We start from the raw sequence: 21185 nt of genomic DNA, 5'->3' as shown, positions 1-21185 counted from the left end.
GAAGGCACGAGGAAACAAAATGATTAATTCAGCACGCCACACATCCCTCTCAATACACACATCATGAACTTTTATTCCTCTCTCGTTACACTGTACTCTCCTAACTCCTCGGTTTCTATTCATCAACACAGCTACTGTCTTTGGGGCGAGTGTGTAGCAAAAGCATCCCAGCCTAAACACATGCAGGCACACACACAGTCACTACTTTGAGAGACTGCTGAATATAAATATTAGCATTTTTATGACCAAAGTGTGATATGATTTCTGGTGAGGTTCAGTTATTTCAAAAAAATAAGGTTTGGCCAGCCTCCCCAGTGGTGTGTAGTGAATGATTATTAAGTGCATTGCTCCAGGTCAGCTCACATAAGAGTTCTTCCTAAAAATGATTTTATCACTTCAGCGTGTGCACTGAAGTCCGCTTCCTTAGTAAGTACAATTCTCAAAAGGTCACAAGTGTCACTTTTTAAAAGAGTAGTCTGGCAACGGCTTTTAAGATTATGCTTTCCTCACACACAGTTAAATTCAAATTCCAGCCAACTACATCTCTTTGACTTCACTCTTCAACCTCTGCTCCTCTTCCTCACCCTGTTCCATTTTCCATCAGTCCACCACCCACAGAATAAGCCGCTGCTATAGTTTGATTTATTTGCAGTATTCTTTGCACAGCTGTGCCTGGGTGAAGAGCTCCTGGTCTTGGGGTGTTGTTGTCATTATGAAGTGCTACATCTAAACTTATGCTGACACAAATAACAGTGGATTACATTTTGCCAATCTATACTTGTTCCAACTTGCCCAGGGTGCAGCCTATGGCACCAGCAACACAGTTTTTTGAATAATGTTAAAATTCACAGGGTGTACTTATCTGCTGGCTTCAAGCTGCTGCTGCCCAGTAGACTCATGAACATGTTCCTCACATCGTACCCATGACAGGCCCTCACTAACATTCATAAACTTACCAAGGGAAATGTGTGTCGGAATAAATGCAAAGAAAAAAGTGAGCCTTGATGGTTGCTTGTTGTGGATGGAGATAAGGGGGGGAGAGTAAAGACAATACGCTACAGAGTGAGGTCAGGAATGACTCGACATTTTGTTTACTTGATATGCAATCAAAATAGGTTCAAACCAAAAATATGAGGACCTTAATTATTTGAATTTCTTTATTTACATTATAATTAGGTCAACCCAAATGCATTAAAGGGGGTTTTGTTTGTTTTTTCCTATCCTGTGTTTTTGTGCATGTAAACGGTCTGCAAAGGCTAAAGTCCATGTGTTACCTCCAGAGGAAGTGTTTCTCCCACAAACTCCACACGCCTATTTAACCAAAAATAAACGAAAATTCACATTCACATGGATTCATGTGTCATTGTATCATGTAAGTTGATATTACAACTGGTACAGTAACTTATTTGTAAGAATCAATTGCCCAACATTAAGAAATTGGCTGGGTAAGTGAGCAAACGAATAAGCATGCAACGTTTCATTATGAGAGAGTTCCCACTAATGTTGGTACTAATCACAAAAACAAGCAAAATCATAATGTGAATACATAAGGGCAGATTTATGGAGTCAGAATAAGGGAAGGATGTGTGTTTGTCTATATAACAAGAAGCAGGAAATCATTATCACTGGCTGGGCTGCAATCAGTCCCCAGAGTTAGAGGTCTGGACAGGCTGCTGATCTTATTATCGTTTCAGTTTTTTAGACTTAGTACTGATTCGTGCAGTGTTGTGTATTTGTGGACAGCAATGATTTGTGTTCACACTGAGTTATCATGCAGGTAATTGTCATGTTGTCTGAGTCACCGTCAAAGCTCCTGAATCAATCTCCCTTCAACACACTGAATATCTTTGCTCCAATAGCCTCATATTGATCTATTGGTCTTTATCTCAGCTCACTAAAGTCAAAGACACATGCAGACAGTGGCACAGCGAGGAGATAGACACACAGTGGGTGGCAGGAATACACTGGATGAGATATCAGGGGAAGAAAGTATAGAGGAGTTATAGAAACAATCAGAAATGTAATCTCTGGCTCTCAGCATTTGCTATAAGGTGCTAGGCTACACCTTGAATGTGAGTGAAGCTTTATGTACCTCTACTTTCACTTCTTCAAATCATGTTCCGAGAGATCTATTAAGGATTTGAGATAAGAGCATAATTTCCTCTCCGCTTCCAGCTTCTCTGTCCGTTCATTTCCTCTCACGCAACCAGCATTCTTATCTGACAAAGACACAAGCTTGCCTACCTTCTAACTGCAAGTGTGGCTGTGTGCCACACAGTTTATATTTTTTGGCATAAAATGAGAGAATCAGTATGTTTTGCAGAACCTAAAACGACGCTAATTAAAATCTGAAATTTGGAAATATAGCAGGTTGGTATGGCGAGATTGGCCATCTTTCCACTATTTTAATTGAAATCCCAGAGAACTGAATAACATTTTAACATCGACATTTTCAGCTGTTTGAATGTTCCGTGTTGAATATTTAAATGTCCACATCACTTTCATCAGCCCTTCAAACCGGTTCCTCACATTTAGTTGTTTAGTTTTTTTCTGTGGAAAGTTTTACACACACAATAGCAGTGAAGGCATTGGTTGTTATAATCTTGCCGGCTGTATTGCGTTCATAAGAAAGCAATGAACTGCACTGCAGAAGAAATGTATTTGTTATGTCTTTTTAAACACTGATGAGAATGTATCACACCTCCCATCAAACTCCATACATTTCTTTCATCAATAATACACGGTTAAACCAGCCGGGCATACACCTCAGGGAACAAGTAATAATTTGGCTGTGATTTAATAAATAATGATTTGGCCCACAGACTAAAACAACTGCGAAACATCGAAACCACTCTCCAGCAGAAAGGGGGGGCTGAAACACATTGTCAATTGCTCTAAACAGCTCTTTAAAATAAGTTTTACGAACAAATAACTAGGGATGTAACAATACCAAAAATTCATGGTACGATAATATCGCGATAAAAAGTCCACGGTACGATATTTATCGCGATATTGAAAAATAAAGAAAAAAAATGTGAATATATATATATTTTTTTTTACTTCAATTTTTTTCTTCTTTATTAAATAATACATCTGATTTGTACAGCATTTTAGTAGGATAGTAGTATTTTAAAGTGTCAACAATATAATAATCAGACCCGGCAATAGAATAAATCAAGTTTCACTTTAGTTTTTCAAGTAACTCAACTCTAACTCACCCACTCAGCATCATCAGGGTTATCTTGTAGGAATATGAGCATGTCCACATTTCCAGATAGAAGCTGGGATGTTTGGGCGTTTACAAAATCCCCTGCTGTGGAAAAAACTCTCTTGCTTGGTACTGATGTTGCTGGGACAGAGAGATATGTTTTGGCCATGGGTAACAGCAATGGGTAAAACTGTGCATTGTCTCTCCACCACTTCAAAAACAATACAGTTTTTGCCAAGAAGGTGAGGCTTATTGACAGGGCGAGATATAAATATACTGGTGGTACTTGTCAATGTCTCTAGGTATGTACATGTAGCCCTGTACGATGTCCTTTATTGCTATCTGTTGTTTTATGTTCATGTTGTAACCTAAAGCTGCCGTGTTGGACAGGTCTCCCTTGAAAAAGAGATTGATGATCTCCATGCAGGGACTATCTGGTTGAATAAAGGTTTAAAAAAAAAATAATTACAAAAAAAAGAAATATTATTAACAAAAAAGAAAAGAAATCGCGGTATATTTTGTCAGTCTCACGACGGTATTGAGACATTTATTTACCGCGATATTCGATATATCGTTACATCCCTACAAATAACACATTTCAGTACAGAAATGCCATACTACAGTAAGTCTAACGTTATTTTAGAAACTGTTGTGTATATGGTTACTTTAAAATGTGCCCCTGATCAGCAGTTTTTTCTCTGACTATGAAAAAGTTACACAACTGAGTGTCTTCAGTGACCCTGACTATCGTCTTCTATGGTATGGATGGTAATCCTTGAAGGGAGGTAAATATTTTGGATTATGAGACTTTTAAACTCTGCCTTAGTTTGATTGTTGGTGTTACTGTGAGTGTCACTCAAAATAGGTCTCATTTATCATTTATGTTTGCCGTTGCACATTACAATGAACAGTGGCTTATTGAAAGTTAGGAAGTATTAGCATTTATCTACAAAGTCCCATATGTCCGTCTCTAAAGGATGAACTGACAGCAGTTGAAATGTCTTGATGTATTTCTCTGTAAATGTATCATCATCACTGTAATATCAGTGATGCAGCCTTTATTTCAAAGCCAGTAAGCTGTTATGGTTCTGTCGGGACACACACATGCACAACATTCATCTTTGCTTTATCCTTCTGAAAGGCTCCGACAAGTCCAACCACTCTAGATGACTTTACTCTCCATTAGGCAAACATAATAATAGACTTCATCTTCTGAAAACCTTGATACCTTCACTTGAAGGTAGCAGGAAGAGAACCGTTACGCTCTCGCAAGTTAAACGATTGAGTAAAACCACCAATTGACATCCAGTTACCACACCAACGTTGAAATTCACAGGTTTACGGAGATGATTGCCGAGGTAATTCAAGCAGTTACAGCTTTAATGAGCTGCACTGTGTAGGATTATGATATAAAACATCCCACATTGTAATGCTCTCCTGGTTGGATGTTCCAACAGTCTTAACGGGGCGATCGAGATGAATTACTAATCTCTGCATGGCCGCGCAATTTCTCACATTCCCGTCACCACCCTTCTCCCTCGAGCCCTCTCTTCTTCCTCAGCTGACTGACTCCACCACTCCAACGTCACCTCTCCTTTTCCCTCCTCATTTTCTATCTTTTTCTCTGTCGCAGGTTAATGGGGTACTCATTACATTAGCTCTTCACTTTTTCTGAGCATGCCATATTTTATCTGCTGGCACGGCGCAGGAAAAAGACGGTGGCTGGAACAAAAGAAGTGCCTAATGAGTAGTGGAGGTGATTAAGGAATGAAAAGGCGCTGTAGCTGGAGCCTTCACCGCTCCGCCCGTGTTCCCCAACTCCGTCTGCAATCTGTAGATAGCCACCGCCTCCCTTTTCTTACATCTGCCAACCGCCTTTAATTGCAGTGACATTCTCTGTTCCCAAGGCTGCCGGACTTGTGATAAAGTTTGCATATTCAAGCATTAATCACCACGAGCCAGGACAGGCCTCCCCCCCCCTGCATCACCTGCATCAAGACCCCAATTCAAGGTACCCTATAAATACCCTGCAGAAAGATAGAAGTAATGGACTAGGCGATTGTGGATCTAGCGCTGAGTCGCCCACGCTAACCGTCGGCATTCTCAAGACGACTCGTGAATTCATATTGTAATGAAAGGATGCTGAATGTACTTGGCTGGCCATTCAAAATAAATGTTTAACTGTTATTACTTGGTGTAAGGAGGACTCGAGCTGCAGCCTGAGAGACTAAACCGAGGAGAAACGGGCTTTTGTTAGACCGTGAATGTCATTTTCACAGTGGCGATCAGAAGAATGAACACATCACTTCTGTATGCAGAGTGAAAAATGGCCAATTTCCCGTGCTCCATGACAAACCAGGGACAGGTGTCTACAGGTCTGCAAGCATTACAGCTTGAAAATGGCCTGAGCATGGACACTTCAGCGCCATAGTTTTCTCTGGAATCAAAGCACTTAGGAAGATGGAGAGCTGTGTGACAGCACCTATCAGGAAACTGAACGGTGATAAAATACGTGTCCCCTGACAACACGTTGCATTTATATCTCTATAATAGGTTTTAAGTACTGTGTGAATTGTTCCACCTCCAGTATAATAATCCTTATATTTATTATAGCGCTTTATCAATGACTCTCAAAGCGCTTTACAAATACACATTACACATACACATTACACATACAGATCATACATACACGTAATGGTCATCTACTGTGGACAATACCCACAGGAGCAAATACGGGTGAAGTGTTTTGCCCAAGGACACAACGACCTGACGCAGTGGGGCGGGAGCGGGTTTCGAACTGGGTTTCCCCAACGCCCCCTTGATCTGATGATCAAACGCACAGACCACTGTGCCACCCGTCCCTTAGTATGTTCTTATCTTTACTGACACTCTTCACCAGCCTGATGTTTATATTCTGTGCACAGAGATAATGAGAGATTATAAGTGGCCATGTTAATTACATGTTACTTTAACTGTGAGAAGCTGAGACAGTTGTTGTTATTTGACCCCACAGGTTTTTATGGGTGAAGATCCACTGTGTGGTAAGATGATAAAAAGTTGGACGTAAATAAGAATGCACAATTTCTTGGATCAAACATAATTCTAGTAGTTAGATGTTAGAAATTCTAATAATATATTTAGAGAAGATGATACAATACCATCCTCATATCTATCTGTAAAGCCAATAAGTGTATTTCTTCAAGCTCTTCCTTTAAATCTACAATATTAATTTGAACAAGCCTTAATACTGCATTAATGATATTCTTACGCTATTAGCAAAATGAACCCTGGGACTTAGCATTTTACCACATTAATTTAACCAACCATGTTATAATAGAAAACAGAGGAATTGTGGGTACTAAATAAAATTAATTTGAAATGTGCCCAGAGAATGAAACATGAAGATATTTGAATAATTATCCCAATCCAATTACCATATGCAAAAAACCGGTAAGGTAAAATTGAAAATAAATCCTTTTCAGTGCCCCTCAATGTGTTCAGAATCTATTTTATAAATACCAAATATGTTTCATTAGCAGCTTTTAACATCAATTATGTCTCTAGGGCAGTTCTAAACGATTGGAGTGTAGTATTCTCCAAAGGTCCTTAGGAGGCTGTTGTTTTCCTTCATATCTCCTTGCCTTGGCAGAGCATCCCGGTGTTATGTGCATGATTTGCAGCAAATCCTTTCGTGCTGCTGAGTGTAATGTTTTATTAAATTATAAACTGCAAGCATGTCATAACATTTCATCTGAAAAGCCACTTAAATGCCAAAGTGTTTTGGGTGAAAAAGTAATATTCTGCTTTGTCACTTTAATGGGTTACTAATGGAGTGTCTTGTGTTGGGGGCAGGTCTCAGAGGAAAGGCTCAGTCAAAAAGAACAACGTACTTAGACTACGATTAAGTTCAGGCTAAATAGAAGATGAATAGAATTGGTTGTGAATACAACACTGATGTGTTATCATGTTGAGTTCTTTATTCACCAGTTATAGTGAATATTGACAAACATGTAGCAGGTAGTTCAGCAGCACATCAAAAACTCTTACACAAATCCAAATGGACAAAAAAATAAAAGTGCGTTATTTTTATTTCTTGTACTTAATAAAAGACATTGTGTTCAGATCCATATTGTGTAACTTCTGTATCACAGAATTCACTTGCATTTGATTGACAGTTGTCTAAAGCCCAAATTGCCATATTTTCTTTGGAGCTATTATCATATTTGGGTTGCATGAATAAAAAAGTGGCCCAAAATAAATTCTGGAATAAGGATGATTATTACTGTATTAGAGATGCATCAGCATACATGTACATACAGTATTCAAAGATTGCAGGCTCTCCTACAGCTGTATTGTACAGTTTTCACTGATGTTTAACTTCCTCCTCCTGTTGGTTTTGCTAAACAGATCCCCAGAACAACCAGATAATAGAATTCCAGGAACAGCAACATAAGAAAAGAACAAAAACATATCTTGCTTGGTTGATACTGATGATGCCATAATATAAACAGATTTACGGTCAAATATATATCTGAACTCAGCCAACACATCAGTTTATAAGGGAAGACCTCCTTGCTGAAATGCTGCTGTTCAGGGAGCAATTTCTGTTCAATTTGCTGCGTCAACACTCAAGCAAAGTCATATTATTTCTCTTATATGAGTATCTGTCCTTGAATGAGCCCAGGCTGTCGTTATCAATTCTACCATGCCCCAAAATGTGATTCTATGTGAGCCTCTCTACTTCAATATGATGAAGAGTGCGGCATGTGGAGAAGGGCAGCAGGGAATCTGCTCTGGGGCTTATTGTTCCCGCGAATGGGACAGACAGAAGGAAGTGTGCAAGAAGAGGAGATTAAATGAGAGCAGATATGTCAAGGGAGAGCGTGAGAGACAGGGAAAGGGAGGGAAGGAGGAAAAAGTGAGACACAGGGCGTAATGGCCAAGTAGAAGGAAGGTCAAGAGGGAGAGATGGCAGGAATTACAGACAGTATGAGGAAGTTTCCATCTCCTCAATCAAGGAATAACACAATTACAGAATGGTGGGAAGGGCTCAGCTGCCTAAATGGTGGGAATAATAAAAAGAATGAGATCACAAAGAACGAACACTCTTTTTATATATACAGTGGGGCAAAAAAGTATTTAGTCAGCCACCAATTGTGCAAGTTCTCCCACTTAAAAAGATGAGAGGCCTGTAATTGTCATCCTAGGTATACCTCAACTATGAGAGAAACAATGAAAAAAAAAAATCCAGAAGATCACATTGTCTGATTTTTAAAGAATTTATTTGCTAATTATGGTGGAAAATAAGTATTTGGTCAATAACAAAACTTAATCTCAATACTTTGTTATATACCCTTTGTTGGCAATGACAGAGGTCAAACGTTTTCTGTAAGTCTTCACAAGGTTTTCACACACTGTTGCTGGTATTTTGGCCCATTCCTCCATGCAGATCTCCTCTAGAGCAGTGATGTTTTGGGGCTGTTGCTGGGCAACACAGACTTTCAACTCCCTCCAAAGATTTTCTATGGGGTTGAGATCTGGAGACTGGCTAGGCCACTCCAGGACCTTGAAATGCTTCTTACGAAGCCACTCCTTCGTTGCCCGGGTGGTGTGTTTGGGATCATTGTCATGCTGAAAGACCCAGCCACGTTTCATCTTCAATGCCCTTGCTGATGGAAGGAGGTTGTCACTCAAAATCTCACGATACATGGCCCCATTCACTCTTTCCTTTACACGGATCAGTCGTCCTGGTCCCCATTGTGTGCCCATGTTTCACAGTAGGTATGGTGTTCTTTGGATGCAACTCAACATTCTTTCTCCTCCAAACACGTCAAAAAGCACTGCACTGCACTGCAGGATTTGAGTCCCTGGCGGCGTAGTGTGTTACTGATGGTAGCCTTTGTTACTTTGGTCCCAGCTCTCTGCAGGTCATTGACTAGGTCCCCCCGTGTGGTTCTGGGATTTTTGCTCACCGTTCTTGTGATCATTTTGACCCCACGGGGTGAGATCTTGCGTGGAGCCCCAGATCGAGGGAGATTATCAGTGGTCTTGTATGTCTTCCATTTTCTAATAATTGCTCCCACAGTTGATTTCTTCACACCAAGCTGCTTACCTATTGCAGATTCAATCTTCCCAGCCTGGTGCAGGTCTACAATTTTGTTTCTGGTGTCCTTTGACAGCTCTTTGGTCTTGGCCATAGTGGAGTTTGGAGTGTGACTGTTTGAGGTTGTGGACAGGTGTCTTTTATACTGATAACAAGTTCAAACAGGTGCCATTAATACAGTTAACAAGTGGAAGATAGAGGAGGCTCTTAAAGAAGAAGTTACAGGTCTGTGAGAGCCAGAAATCTTGTTTGTTTGTAGGTGACCAAATACTTATTTTACCGAGGAATTTACCAATTAATTCATTAAAAATCCTACAATGTGATTTCCTGGATTCTTTCCCCCCATTCTGTCTCTCATAGTTGAAGTGTACCTAGGATGAAAATTACAGGCCTCTCTCATCTTTTTAAGTGGGAGAACTTGCACAATTGGTGGCTGACTAAATACTTTTTTGCCCCACTGTACATCTTTTATGCAGAGAAAAAACAGTTCTTATTTTCATAGATGTTAATCATATATTACTGACCCTTCCTTCTGCTGTATATTTTGCACATTTTGTTCCCTTCAACACTAGATCCATGTTTACCTGCTGTGTTTTGAGCAGGGAATGCTAACTAAACTAAACATATTATTTATCCTCGAATGACTTTGTATGATTGGTTCTTGTCTCTCTGTTATGATAGCATCATAACAGACAATACTGAATGACTTTTGCACATGAAAAGCCTTTCAACAGCTTTAATAGCTGTATCCTTCTCCTTTACTGACAGGCTTTCACCGTCAAAGGTCTGTAGGAAGTGTGGGGTTTCGTTGGCGGTAGCTTCCCATTGAATGAAATAAGTATGTCAGAGTACAGCTACTGGAATTTATAAGTGAACCACTAGAGCAGGGGTCACCAACCTTTTTTAGGATGAGGGCTACTTTCAAAAAATAAAACAAGTCGGGGGCTACTTTTACTCCTCTTTTCTTTTCTTTTTTTTGCAGTGTATATATTTAGCACATTTTAACATTATTATATGCTTACCTTTAACCTTTGTGTGCTGTTTGGGTCTTTGGGACCCGTTTTCAGTGTTTACTAAAAGAACATGTATGCAATTTAATTATTTTAACCTGCTTTATTTGGGGGTGGGCCTCACATCCTCTAGGGGGGGCCTCACCTCCTCTAGGGGGGTCCTCACCTCCTCTGGGGGGGGGGTCCGGGGGCATGCAACCCCGGGAAGATTTTTTTTTTAAATGTTGAAGTGAAATGCATCAATCTGGTGCAATTTGAGCACAAAATGAATTTATAGATACAGCTCTCAACACTCAGATGAAAGGGAGCTGTATCCTTTTCAATAATCCAATTTTTTTTAGAATATCACAACCAATAACAAATCATTTAAACTTGTTTATTCATATCTTGTGTTACCTAGTTAGCGTTCTTTCTTTTTATTTATGCATATTTTACTAATCACTCCCCTTTTAAACAGTTTTTTGTACTGTCCTAGTGTCCACATTGGAATTATCTCTCTCTCTCTCTCTCTCTCTCTGAGTGCTCCTCCGTGGCGATGACGGCATGCGTTAAAAAAATAATAATAAACATATTTGTAAAGTGGGGGGACACAAACGGGATTTCGAAAAGTGCTGGGGACATGTCCCCAGTGGAGTTTACGCCGTGTCTGTGCGTCAAGTGGAATAAATATATATGCAAGTTACAACACACAGAGTAACACTCTGGCCCTCATGTGTTGTATCTGGCATGATAGGCTGTTCAATGGGGCTGATGTGTAGATTCTGCCAGAAGGAAAATCAGCGGGGAGGTGCCACATTGCTTTTCCTCCTGACTGCAACGCTGGTCCCGGAAATCAAGCAAGAACGTGATTGGTCGATATTCATAGTGGGGGTGGGGGGAGGAGGGGTGTTAGATAGATATAGAGTTATAGTAAGTAGATAGAGTTCGCTATGATTTAGGTTTCGTTTATGCATGGGGTAGATTCTTTTAATTACATTTCCTTTTTTTGGTGTGTATTTTATACATTTTGGATTTTCTTGGCGAGCTATTTTTAGAACGTGCCTCACGTTGCCCCTGCGGGCGACTGAGTGCCCGCGGGCACCGTGTTGGCTACCCCTGCACTAGAGCATTCGGTCAAATGTTTAAAGCTTAAACACCTGACTATTGCGGGTACACACAAACACATGTACACACACACACACACACACACACACACACACACACACACACACACACACACCACACACACACACACACACACACACACACACACACACACACACACACACACACACACACACACACACACACACACACACACACACACACACACACACACACACACACACACACAAGCTTCCTATTATAAAAAAAGCACCCAGTCCTCCAAAACTCATCCCAGGTCAACACACTCTCACTCCCTAAGCGTCCAATAGCGACGTTTGGTCAGTGTCCGTGGCGTCCAATTGTGACGCTCCTAGGCTCCTTCAGCGTCATAAAGGGACGCAAATAGCTTTCAACTGATTGCAATGTATTCCCATCTGCGTCGGGATTTGACGCTCATGGAAGCATGGCATTCGTTTATGTGGGCTGCCCTTAAAGGCAATGTGAGCGTCCATTCCCATTGGATAACGGAGAATTGTACACCCGGAAGTAAGTATTCCTCTTACTGTCGATTGATTTTACAGTGATATCTGCACTACTCATCGACTAAAAAACACCAGATTATCCTTGTACACAACATTGATTGGTTTGATTGGTTTAAATTGTGTGCAATGCTTTTGTATGTTTCCCCTTCGATTCGGAGAAACAAATATTTGTTCTGAGTAAAGGATGGCAGAAGACACTACACTACCCAGAATCCCCAGCTATCGTTTGGACTACACCATGTGCTCTGTTTGGCAAACCCCGTTTTTTTCACCATTCATGATGGCTGGCGTCTATGTCACATGATCTTCAAATTTCTCCCTGCAGAAAAAGAAAACATGGCCGAACTTTTATTCGTTTTATTCTCGGTGGAAAATGCCTATTTTAAAGTTAGTTTGGCCATTAAAATGCGTTTTGATGTCATTTGATGCGAGAAATATGAGTTGTTATTTCAGATTATGTGTGCAGTGGATGTACATGATCTTTAGTTTGCTAGTTATTATGAAGATTACTTCAGGAAATCGCGACGTTTTCATTGTTACCAAGGTGGTTGCTAGGGACGCTGCTATCGATATTATTTCTGTTATGTTGTGTAACTGTTTAATGGTGTTATCTTTATTGCTACCCCCTTCCCCGTCAATGTATAGTGTTGGTCCACAGCGCAAACATATTAGTTTAACAAAATCCTCATCTAAAGATAGACTGTGCAATTCCAGTCTCACATCTCACAGCACATCGTCATTAACAAATACCGGAAACAGACCGAAAACATTTAAAAAAAAATTGTAATACACGGTTCGGCTGCATTACATATTACATATCTGCCGAAGTTCTGTATTTATAGAGCCCTGATGAGAAGACAAACATGAGGAACTGAAAACGTGACGTGGATCATAAATATATCAGCCATTAAACAACATCTTACATTTCTTTTCACACAATACGTGCAGTATCAACACTAATTCGGCTCACTTTTATATTTGATCCAATTGGTAGATAGACTGTATGTACACCATAAAGGTGCACAGCTGATATAAAGGGACACCTGGTGGTTAAAGCATGTTATTGAATTTAATTATTTTTATTATTAGATATTAATGCGATCCCTATAAAGTATATTCATTACTCGTTATTCTCTACTAATAGTTAATTAAATTCTGTATATAATGACTATTTTGCACATCCCTTTCAAGATTTCAAGATTTTCTAAGGTTTATTGACATATCATATAGGCCTACACAACTATGGTGTAGTTCTGCACTGAATGAAAAACTTGCGTTGCAGGTTCCTCAATAGTGCATTACAAGACATCTATCAATATTTGTGCATACCTCCAGCAATGTTAACTATGTTGAAGCACTTATTTTAACTGATATTATACATAATGTATTATACTCTTATAAGATGTATGTAGATATTTCATCTCCGGCCTTGTCAGGTATTGAACAATCAATAAATAAAGAACACAGAATTGTTGAATATAAAACACAGAATGTGTGTGATTATACTAAATGATTTTCAAATAAACACAACTGCATATTTAACTGTTACACATGCTGATGTAACGCAAATGTTCCAACTTGGGATCAATAAAGTATATCTTATCTTAAGCTGATCGATGGCTACTGCCATATTTGCAAAATGTGCCTCTGAACCTTGACAAGTGCATGTTTCAGGCTTATCAATTAATGTAATGTAATGTTATCGCAGGGGTCACAAACATAAGACCAGCTGTTAAATAAAGCTCTTCTGACCTTAGCTGGCATGTGGGTATATATATTAATACTGCCCATAATGGGCACAAGCAATTTTCACCCATTTATTAATTATATGTTTTAAATGTGAGTGTTTCCTGTCCCCTAAACCTCCAGGGATGTACACAGTTTAATACTGGCAACTTCTTATTATGGGAAATACGAAAACGTCTTTTAAAACTACAACTCCCAGTAGAGACGTGCCATAGAGAACATGTTGCGAAACAGAATAGCCAGCATGTGTAGTTCTGGGGACGGGGTGGGGGAGGGGGGGACGCGGTGGACCCGTTCAAATCCAGTTTTGGACAGTCTGCCGTGGTTCCATCCCATTTCAAGTGCTGTTCGAGAATCGGCTTAGCCCTCGGAGCACACTCTCCAATCACAGAGCTTGAGGACTATCACGGGGTTTGTCAAACAGAGCACATGGTGTAGTCAAAACGATAGCTGGGGATTCTGGGTAGTGTAGTGTCTTCTGCCATCCTTTACTCAGAGCAAATATTTGTTTCTCCGAATCGAAGGGGAAAAATACAAAAGCATTGCACACAATTTAAGCCAATCAATGTTGTGTAATTAACAAGGATAATCTGGTGTTTTTTAGTCGATGAGTAGTGCAGATATCACTGTAAAATCAATCGACAGTAAGAGGAATACTTACATCCGGGTGTACAATTCTCCGTTATCCAATGGGAATGGACGCTCACATTACCTTTAAGGGCAGCCGACACAAACGAATGCCGTGCTTCCATGAGCGTCAAATCCCGACGCAGATGGGAATACATTGCAATCAGTTGAAAGCTATTTGCGTCCCTTTATGACGCTGAAGGAGCCTAGGAGCGTCACAATTGGACGCCACGGACACTGACCAAACGTCGCTATTGGACGCTTAGGGAGTGAGAGTGTGTTGCCCAGGTAGTAATAGCTCTCGTATCCCTCTGATGAGAGGCTTTCTGCTGGCTCCTGTCTCCCTTCACTCTGAAACTCACTAGCACCTGACAAATACTCTTCTCTGTTTCCTCACTTTCTCTTTCATCCAGTGAAATGTGAATCCTTTCTCTCACACCCTACTGCTCCCTGAAGGATCCCCTCTCACACCTCCAACTCTGGACTTATTATCCTCTTCCTCTTGCCATCCTATACCCTACTTAATTGGAGTAGACTGAACCGCAGATTTGCAGTCGGCCATTCCCATGTTTATCTTTCTTTCTCAGCTTCTTTGACAGACAAACATGCACACCCATACACTCTCAGGACTTTTTCAGGAAATGAAGCAAGCATCAAAATCCACTATTGAGTGTTGACAGTTAAGTCCAGGCACAATAACACCAACTGGATATGTGAACACACAGCAATAGAAAAACTGGAGATATGAAGAAATGATATGTTTGTGTGTCCTTTGTTCTTGTTCATAGTTATTTGCAGAGGCTTAGCAATTTGTGTAACACGTGAGCTAATGCAGAGTTTGTGGACAGGGGAGAATCTTCGATGGTTCTTGACACTGTTGCTACTGACAACCACATCTGTGTTCCAGCATGCAACACAGTGTCCATTAACTGGCCCTAATCTCTGAACTGGCTGTGGCGTTTGCAGTAAACACACTATTACGTAACGGTAAATGTGAACGGAAAGCAGGGCTGAACTTTGTTTTCAGGAATTGGTACAGTAAGAGGCATCAACAATTTCACGGCTTTTGAATTTGAAACGGAATCATTTGGTTGTCTTATAAAGGCCAGTAAGACAAATTGAACATTGAGCTGAAATGAACTGATGTGTTAACTTTGGTCCTGTCTGCTCAAAGTTTATATTTGGACTGAAGGTGAAGGACACCAGGAGAGGGCAATGAAACCTGGGGAACTCCCAGGGAAACGGTGCTGGTGATGTCTCTCCTGATGCGGCCCAGTCTTTGGCAGGAGGGTTCGATGCCATATTGAAGACATTAAACTGCCTGCTGTGTAATTTCTCCCAAAGTGGAAAGCATGCAGTTCCCCATTAAACCGTTACGGTCCAATAGGGAGTTCCACACTGGGCTTAACTGAGCTTTTGTTTGAGTAATGCAAGAGTAATGTACTTGTTTTCTAGTATCATTTGTGCTCATAAAAGTCACAGTTAAGAGGTCACCGTTTTGCTTGAGTTGGTAAACTGGTTTACTGTTATCGAGAATGAATTCATTTTAATAATAGCTATCATGGTCATGCAACAGGGGAACATAAAAACAAATTGACTGAAATAAATAAATAAAGCAAGACTGGGACTTAGAATGATAAATAATCAAGAGATTTTTTTTTTGCTGTGCGGGACGCTTTTAGTCAATACACAGCGGTATGCACTCATGCATTTTCTTTCCAATTAGGCTGCAGAACTCGGCACAGGAGTGTGTCCGTTCTGGGATTATTATACCTGAGTGTCTGTGCTGATTTTTCTGGCACGTGCGCGGTGTGATAGATGTGCCACAGCGTTGCCCGGAAGCAGCTACAAATGTTCCCAATTAATAATACAATGTATGAAAACTGACAAGGAAAAAGACAGGCAGGTAGAGCTGAACCAGAGGGAAATATGTAAGGTTAGACATGTTTGTTTTTGTTATGTTACTGTATGTGCATGTCTTTATTGGGAATGCTGTGTTTGTGCTGCATGAGGAATGAGATGAGTAATGGGCTTAATGAGTGGGATATCGCTGCATCAATTTAAATACATGGGCAAGAGCTAACAAACAAATGCATGCTTTTCTGTATCTGGAAGGATGAAGAAGAAATGTCTGTCATTTTTTAACCAACAGCAAATACGGTACATCAAGTGAGTGCTGCCCCAAGTGGCTGTTATTCAGTATTGTTTAGTTGGAAAACTGGATAAGCAATATAAAGACCTATCACACACGTTTCTCTGTGCTCCAATCAAAAATAGCTCTGCACTGACCATAGACGGTATATATAAAGGCACAGATACAATTAAAATCAAACATTATAAACACAGCTTTGTTTTTACGGGAAAATGTTGTCTAAATTAATAATTACACTTGGCTGTATTGTAGGTTGTGACACATTTGAATTTGATGGTTATTTAAAGATCAAGTTCATCCTACTCTTTTTGTCAACCTTGGTTTATTTTAGTCTTTGAATCCCTTTACCAAGAAGGAAAAGCTGTACAGAAATGCTTCACAGAGCACTGACAAGTTGAAAAGGTTTGCTTAAAAAGTTATCTTGGAAACATGAATGGATTTGGTGTCAAGATGCACATCATATTGGTCCCAGAAGAAAGGAAGCACTCGCCTTCTCCAGAGAGAGCCAAGCTGTGTAGATGCAACAAATCAAACAGGTTACCAGAGCTCCACGGGGTGCAGCGAGCATGACGGTGCCCGGCGCTACGCTACTTATTCAATGCCTCACACTGCAAAACAAATTGCCAGTAAAGCATCGCTTACCCCCACTTGAAGGTCAACCAACTGTCAGGCTCTAACTTTGGCGGGCTCTGAGGCATGTTAGACATCCAGCTAAATCTTTACACAAGTCAGCACTTCAATCATCGACAGGGGAAAATCCTGCATCATGAATACCAAATGATGATCGTGGTGTTTCCTGGAGGACATGTGGAAAGTGGAACAAGCTATTTGTTTCAATACAATGATGCTATTAATTTTTCATAAAGTGTATGTGTTGAAAACAAACCGAACAGCGAATCCAAACCAACTAGATGCTCAAGGTGACCGGATTATTAAGCATAACATCCCTTTTTTCCATTTGATGGAATAGGTGGTGGTTACTTGACATCTCACCGTATGTTAAGGTAATTGTGGTATAATCAAAGACATATTGGCTGGTGTTGACAAGGTTTCTTTGTTTTCTTGTAATATTCAATGTTGTGAAAATGTAAGCAGCAGCTGAAAAATAATTGTACATCTTCGACCTCTCACTATGAAACGAAGGGTGACCGGTTCAAAAGAGGAGCCCATGTTCTGCTGAAAAATGCGCAAACACAGTCCTACGCACTACGTGACTGCAATTAAAACATTGAAACGAGGAGAAATCACAATATAACATTCAGTTACATGTGACTTTGATCTTGCTCAGCTGTGAGATTCCGTGCAGTGAGAGGAAATATTCAGGAAAATAAAAAATACTGCAGCCAAGCCCACATGGTGGCAACTGAGACGAGAGAGGAGGTCAAGGGGTTCAGGTCCCAGATCAGTTTGGGAAATGTGTGTGGGAAAAGTGAACAAGTTTGTCCTCCATCAACAGCTACAGCCGAGGCAGCGTGAGGCTAGGGAACAACAAGAGTGCTTCTGGTAAATAAAAAAAAAGAGGCCAATAGAGATCGCATAACAGTCATGCATAATTTAGTTTTTGATTTCCCATTTCATATTCATTTAAATTAAATACAATTTATGTATTATTAACGTATAGGTTTATAATGGTTTATAACGTTTTCATTACTAGTGGAGGGCTGCCTTTTTTCTGAATGTCATTAAACACACATCAAATGATCTCACTGCAACCTTTTATTTCCGTCAACAAGCTCGAAACGCACATTCTTAAGGTTAATACGCACCATAAGCCTGTGTACATTATTCATAAGAACTGACTTGACATTAAACATTTGAGAGGGATGAATATTATAAGTGATTTGAGTCATGGATGGGTAGAAAAATCTTCTGTTGGACTTTAAAAGTCACCAATGTGTCTTCCTCATTCTCTTTTTTGATCTCCTGACCTCACATACATACTGTACGCAGGCTTAAAAATAAACAAGTATTCCAATAGACGGCTTAACATTTTGGCCATAACCACACCCCTCCAGATGCTCTTGTGACTGCTGTTAGTTTCTATAAACTCTAAAAACAAAAGCACTCCACAAAAGCACTTAGAAGCAGCACTGAGGCAGCAGCCGTTCAGGTGTGCTTAGAGCTTTATTGATTGGGTAATGGGGAAGGTAGGCGGGGCCTCAGCAGGGGGCATCGGGCTGGGACGGGCAACATTCAGCACCAATCAGCATCTGAGCTTCAGCAGTGTGTTCATGCATGACGGATCGATCCACACACTGTCTGCTTACCAACACTGCAGATATATTGTATTTGTATGTGGAAACAATGCAAAACAATATTTGTTGCCTAACAATTGGAAAGTTTTAACTCAAAACGTTTCTAAAGTAGGACAAAACCTTTCTGACTTCATTATTTCAGTCAAAACAAATAGTCCCTGCTCATTTCACATCTATTGACACATGTTTGATTTGTGTATGGGCCAAGGCAAACAAGAGTTCAACAGGTTGTTCTCTCATCTAGAAAAGGCAGTAAAGAAAGAAAAAAAGGAAATCAGTAACTTTTTTCAGCTTCAGGGAACAAGCGAGGGCGTCTGGGTCACTGCAGGTCTGCGGCTAACAAGCTCCAAAGAGACATATTGGTTGGGGGTTGGCACTGGAGCGGTCACATTAGTCAATGTGCCATGAGAGAACAGAGTGGAAAACTCAGTGGCTGTAAAACCTTTCCTTCTGGCAAGAAGAATGTACAACAAGGCCGGGCAATAACCCTCAACTCTGGAACGTCCCCCGTCCTCATTTAACCCAGCTATATTCATTATTATACAGCAACTTATTATGTATTCAACCATCTTTGTATGAGGACTCAAGCCTTGTCAGCTGTATATCTTAACAGCAGAGGCACAGAAATATCTGCCATTTTCAACTCAATTCACGCATTCTTCTTATTTACAGCCCTGTTTCAAAAGGCAAGCAGTGATTCATTATGCCACAACAAAGCAAGTCGTCTAGTTGACGCGATTTTGAAGGATAACATCGGCACGACCAGTTTAAAAGGCAAATGTATGCCAGCAGTGGGAATAACTAAAAGGGTTTGTTCAAAGTTCAAAATGTAGAAATGTGCTGTCAGTAAGGTTGGGAGAACATTTTTTAAATAATTGATATAAAATTAACACAAGAGTTGTCGGTTGAATCATGTCGTACTTATGTTATTGTTTGTTTAATAGTATGTACAAACATATTATTTGAAGCACATTTTAATTAAAGATTGCTTTTTGGAAACCATTACATAAATATGAAATGTGGCCTACACTGTGAAGCAACATCCACGCGAGTCCATAGCAGACTATATTTGAAATCCCCACAATGAGATGCAACCATGTCTCACTGAATAGCAGCAAGAGCACACATTGCGTTTGATTTCATTTATGGGGCTTGTGTGTCTTCAACTGTGTGAGTATGACTGTTAAATAGCCATACCTAATTTAGTAAAACTGTCATTATTCATGCATTCCGGGAGTCAGGGGAAAGGGGGACAAGACAGCAGGCGGTTTATTAACCAAAACTCCTATTTTGAGGTACAAAAAAGAAGGGGAAAATTATACATTCCGTTTGTTTTTCAGGGTTTGAAATTAGCACCAGCCAAATGCTGGTAAAAAGAAGAGGCTACTAGATTGTCCTCATTCAGCACAACCCTAGTTACTGTATCATAGTTGAATTTAGTGTGAAAAGCGGATATAGGCACTTTTTGAGGGCTTAATAGGCTACCTGTTTCCCCACTAATGTAATAAGGGACACAATGCATCATTCCCATAATAAATACATGTCTCTGAAGACGTGTGTTACTGTACCAATGGAGAAGTCCATTGTTAACAATGACAATGAGATATGTCATTTACAGACAAAGATCGTGAAATTCATGACCGCTGCATGAAAGAGCAGAAATGTTAACTGAATAACACAATGGCTTACATCCCATACCAGCAGACCATCAATTATGCTAGTGTATGTGTGGCCAAACCAAAATATTTGTTTTCTTAAATTCAGACAAGACAACCACTCACCTACGATAATTCATGTCATGTTCATATAAAAAAAAACTGTTTTTGGCTGAAGGGCTTTTCAGTGCTTCATGTTGCTTTTTGATAATCCATGTTTTGCCTTTTAACATTTACAGATCGCCGCTGAGAGGCGTGTAGCAGACGACTCTGGTGGTGATATAAGCTGTCACTGCAATGTGTTGCTAGGCAAAGATGTGGAGAGAGTTTCTAAGTGCTGCGGTTACCAGGCGTTGACATATCTGACTGTCTGCCACGAGCAAGGAGTGCTGTTTTGAGTAAACACTGCCAACAACAGCAGGAGACAGACAGGCAGAGATGGCTGCTCTTTGAACCTCAACACTGCCAGGTGTTTGACCCTCATTTTACCCCCATGCTTCTACAACTGTCCCTGTCAAGCTGCTGCCTTGTCCTGACAATTATTTAACGCATTTCCGCCCCAGCTGACCAGAAACAGACAGAGAGGCTCACGGCCGTCTCACCAATAACAGCTCAAAGCTACAAAATGAATCCGTTTCATTCTGCATCTCCTACAGCACCGGAAATATGAGCTAGCATAAGCTAACACTTAGTACTGAGTACTGACATCATTAGTCAATTATCACATTTATTTCTAGTTATGGACTACACAATTACTTAATGAATCGGTTAACTAATGGACGGATTCATTGACAATCACAA

At 40.2% G+C, this 21185-nt stretch overlaps 1 protein-coding gene across 2 annotated transcripts in view; it reads right to left on the bottom strand.

The window, feature by feature from the left end:
• prdm2a (PR domain containing 2, with ZNF domain a) overlaps positions 1-21185 on the bottom strand; it is a 274473-nt gene that overhangs the window by 60019 nt on the left and 193269 nt on the right. The window lies entirely within an intron of this gene.

This window comes from Pseudochaenichthys georgianus, chromosome 7 (assembly GCF_902827115.2).
Source record: "Pseudochaenichthys georgianus chromosome 7, fPseGeo1.2, whole genome shotgun sequence".
NCBI lineage: Eukaryota > Metazoa > Chordata > Actinopteri > Perciformes > Channichthyidae > Pseudochaenichthys > Pseudochaenichthys georgianus.
The sequence above is the reverse complement of the archived record's forward strand: the minus strand, read 5'-3'. Positions and strand labels throughout refer to the sequence as shown.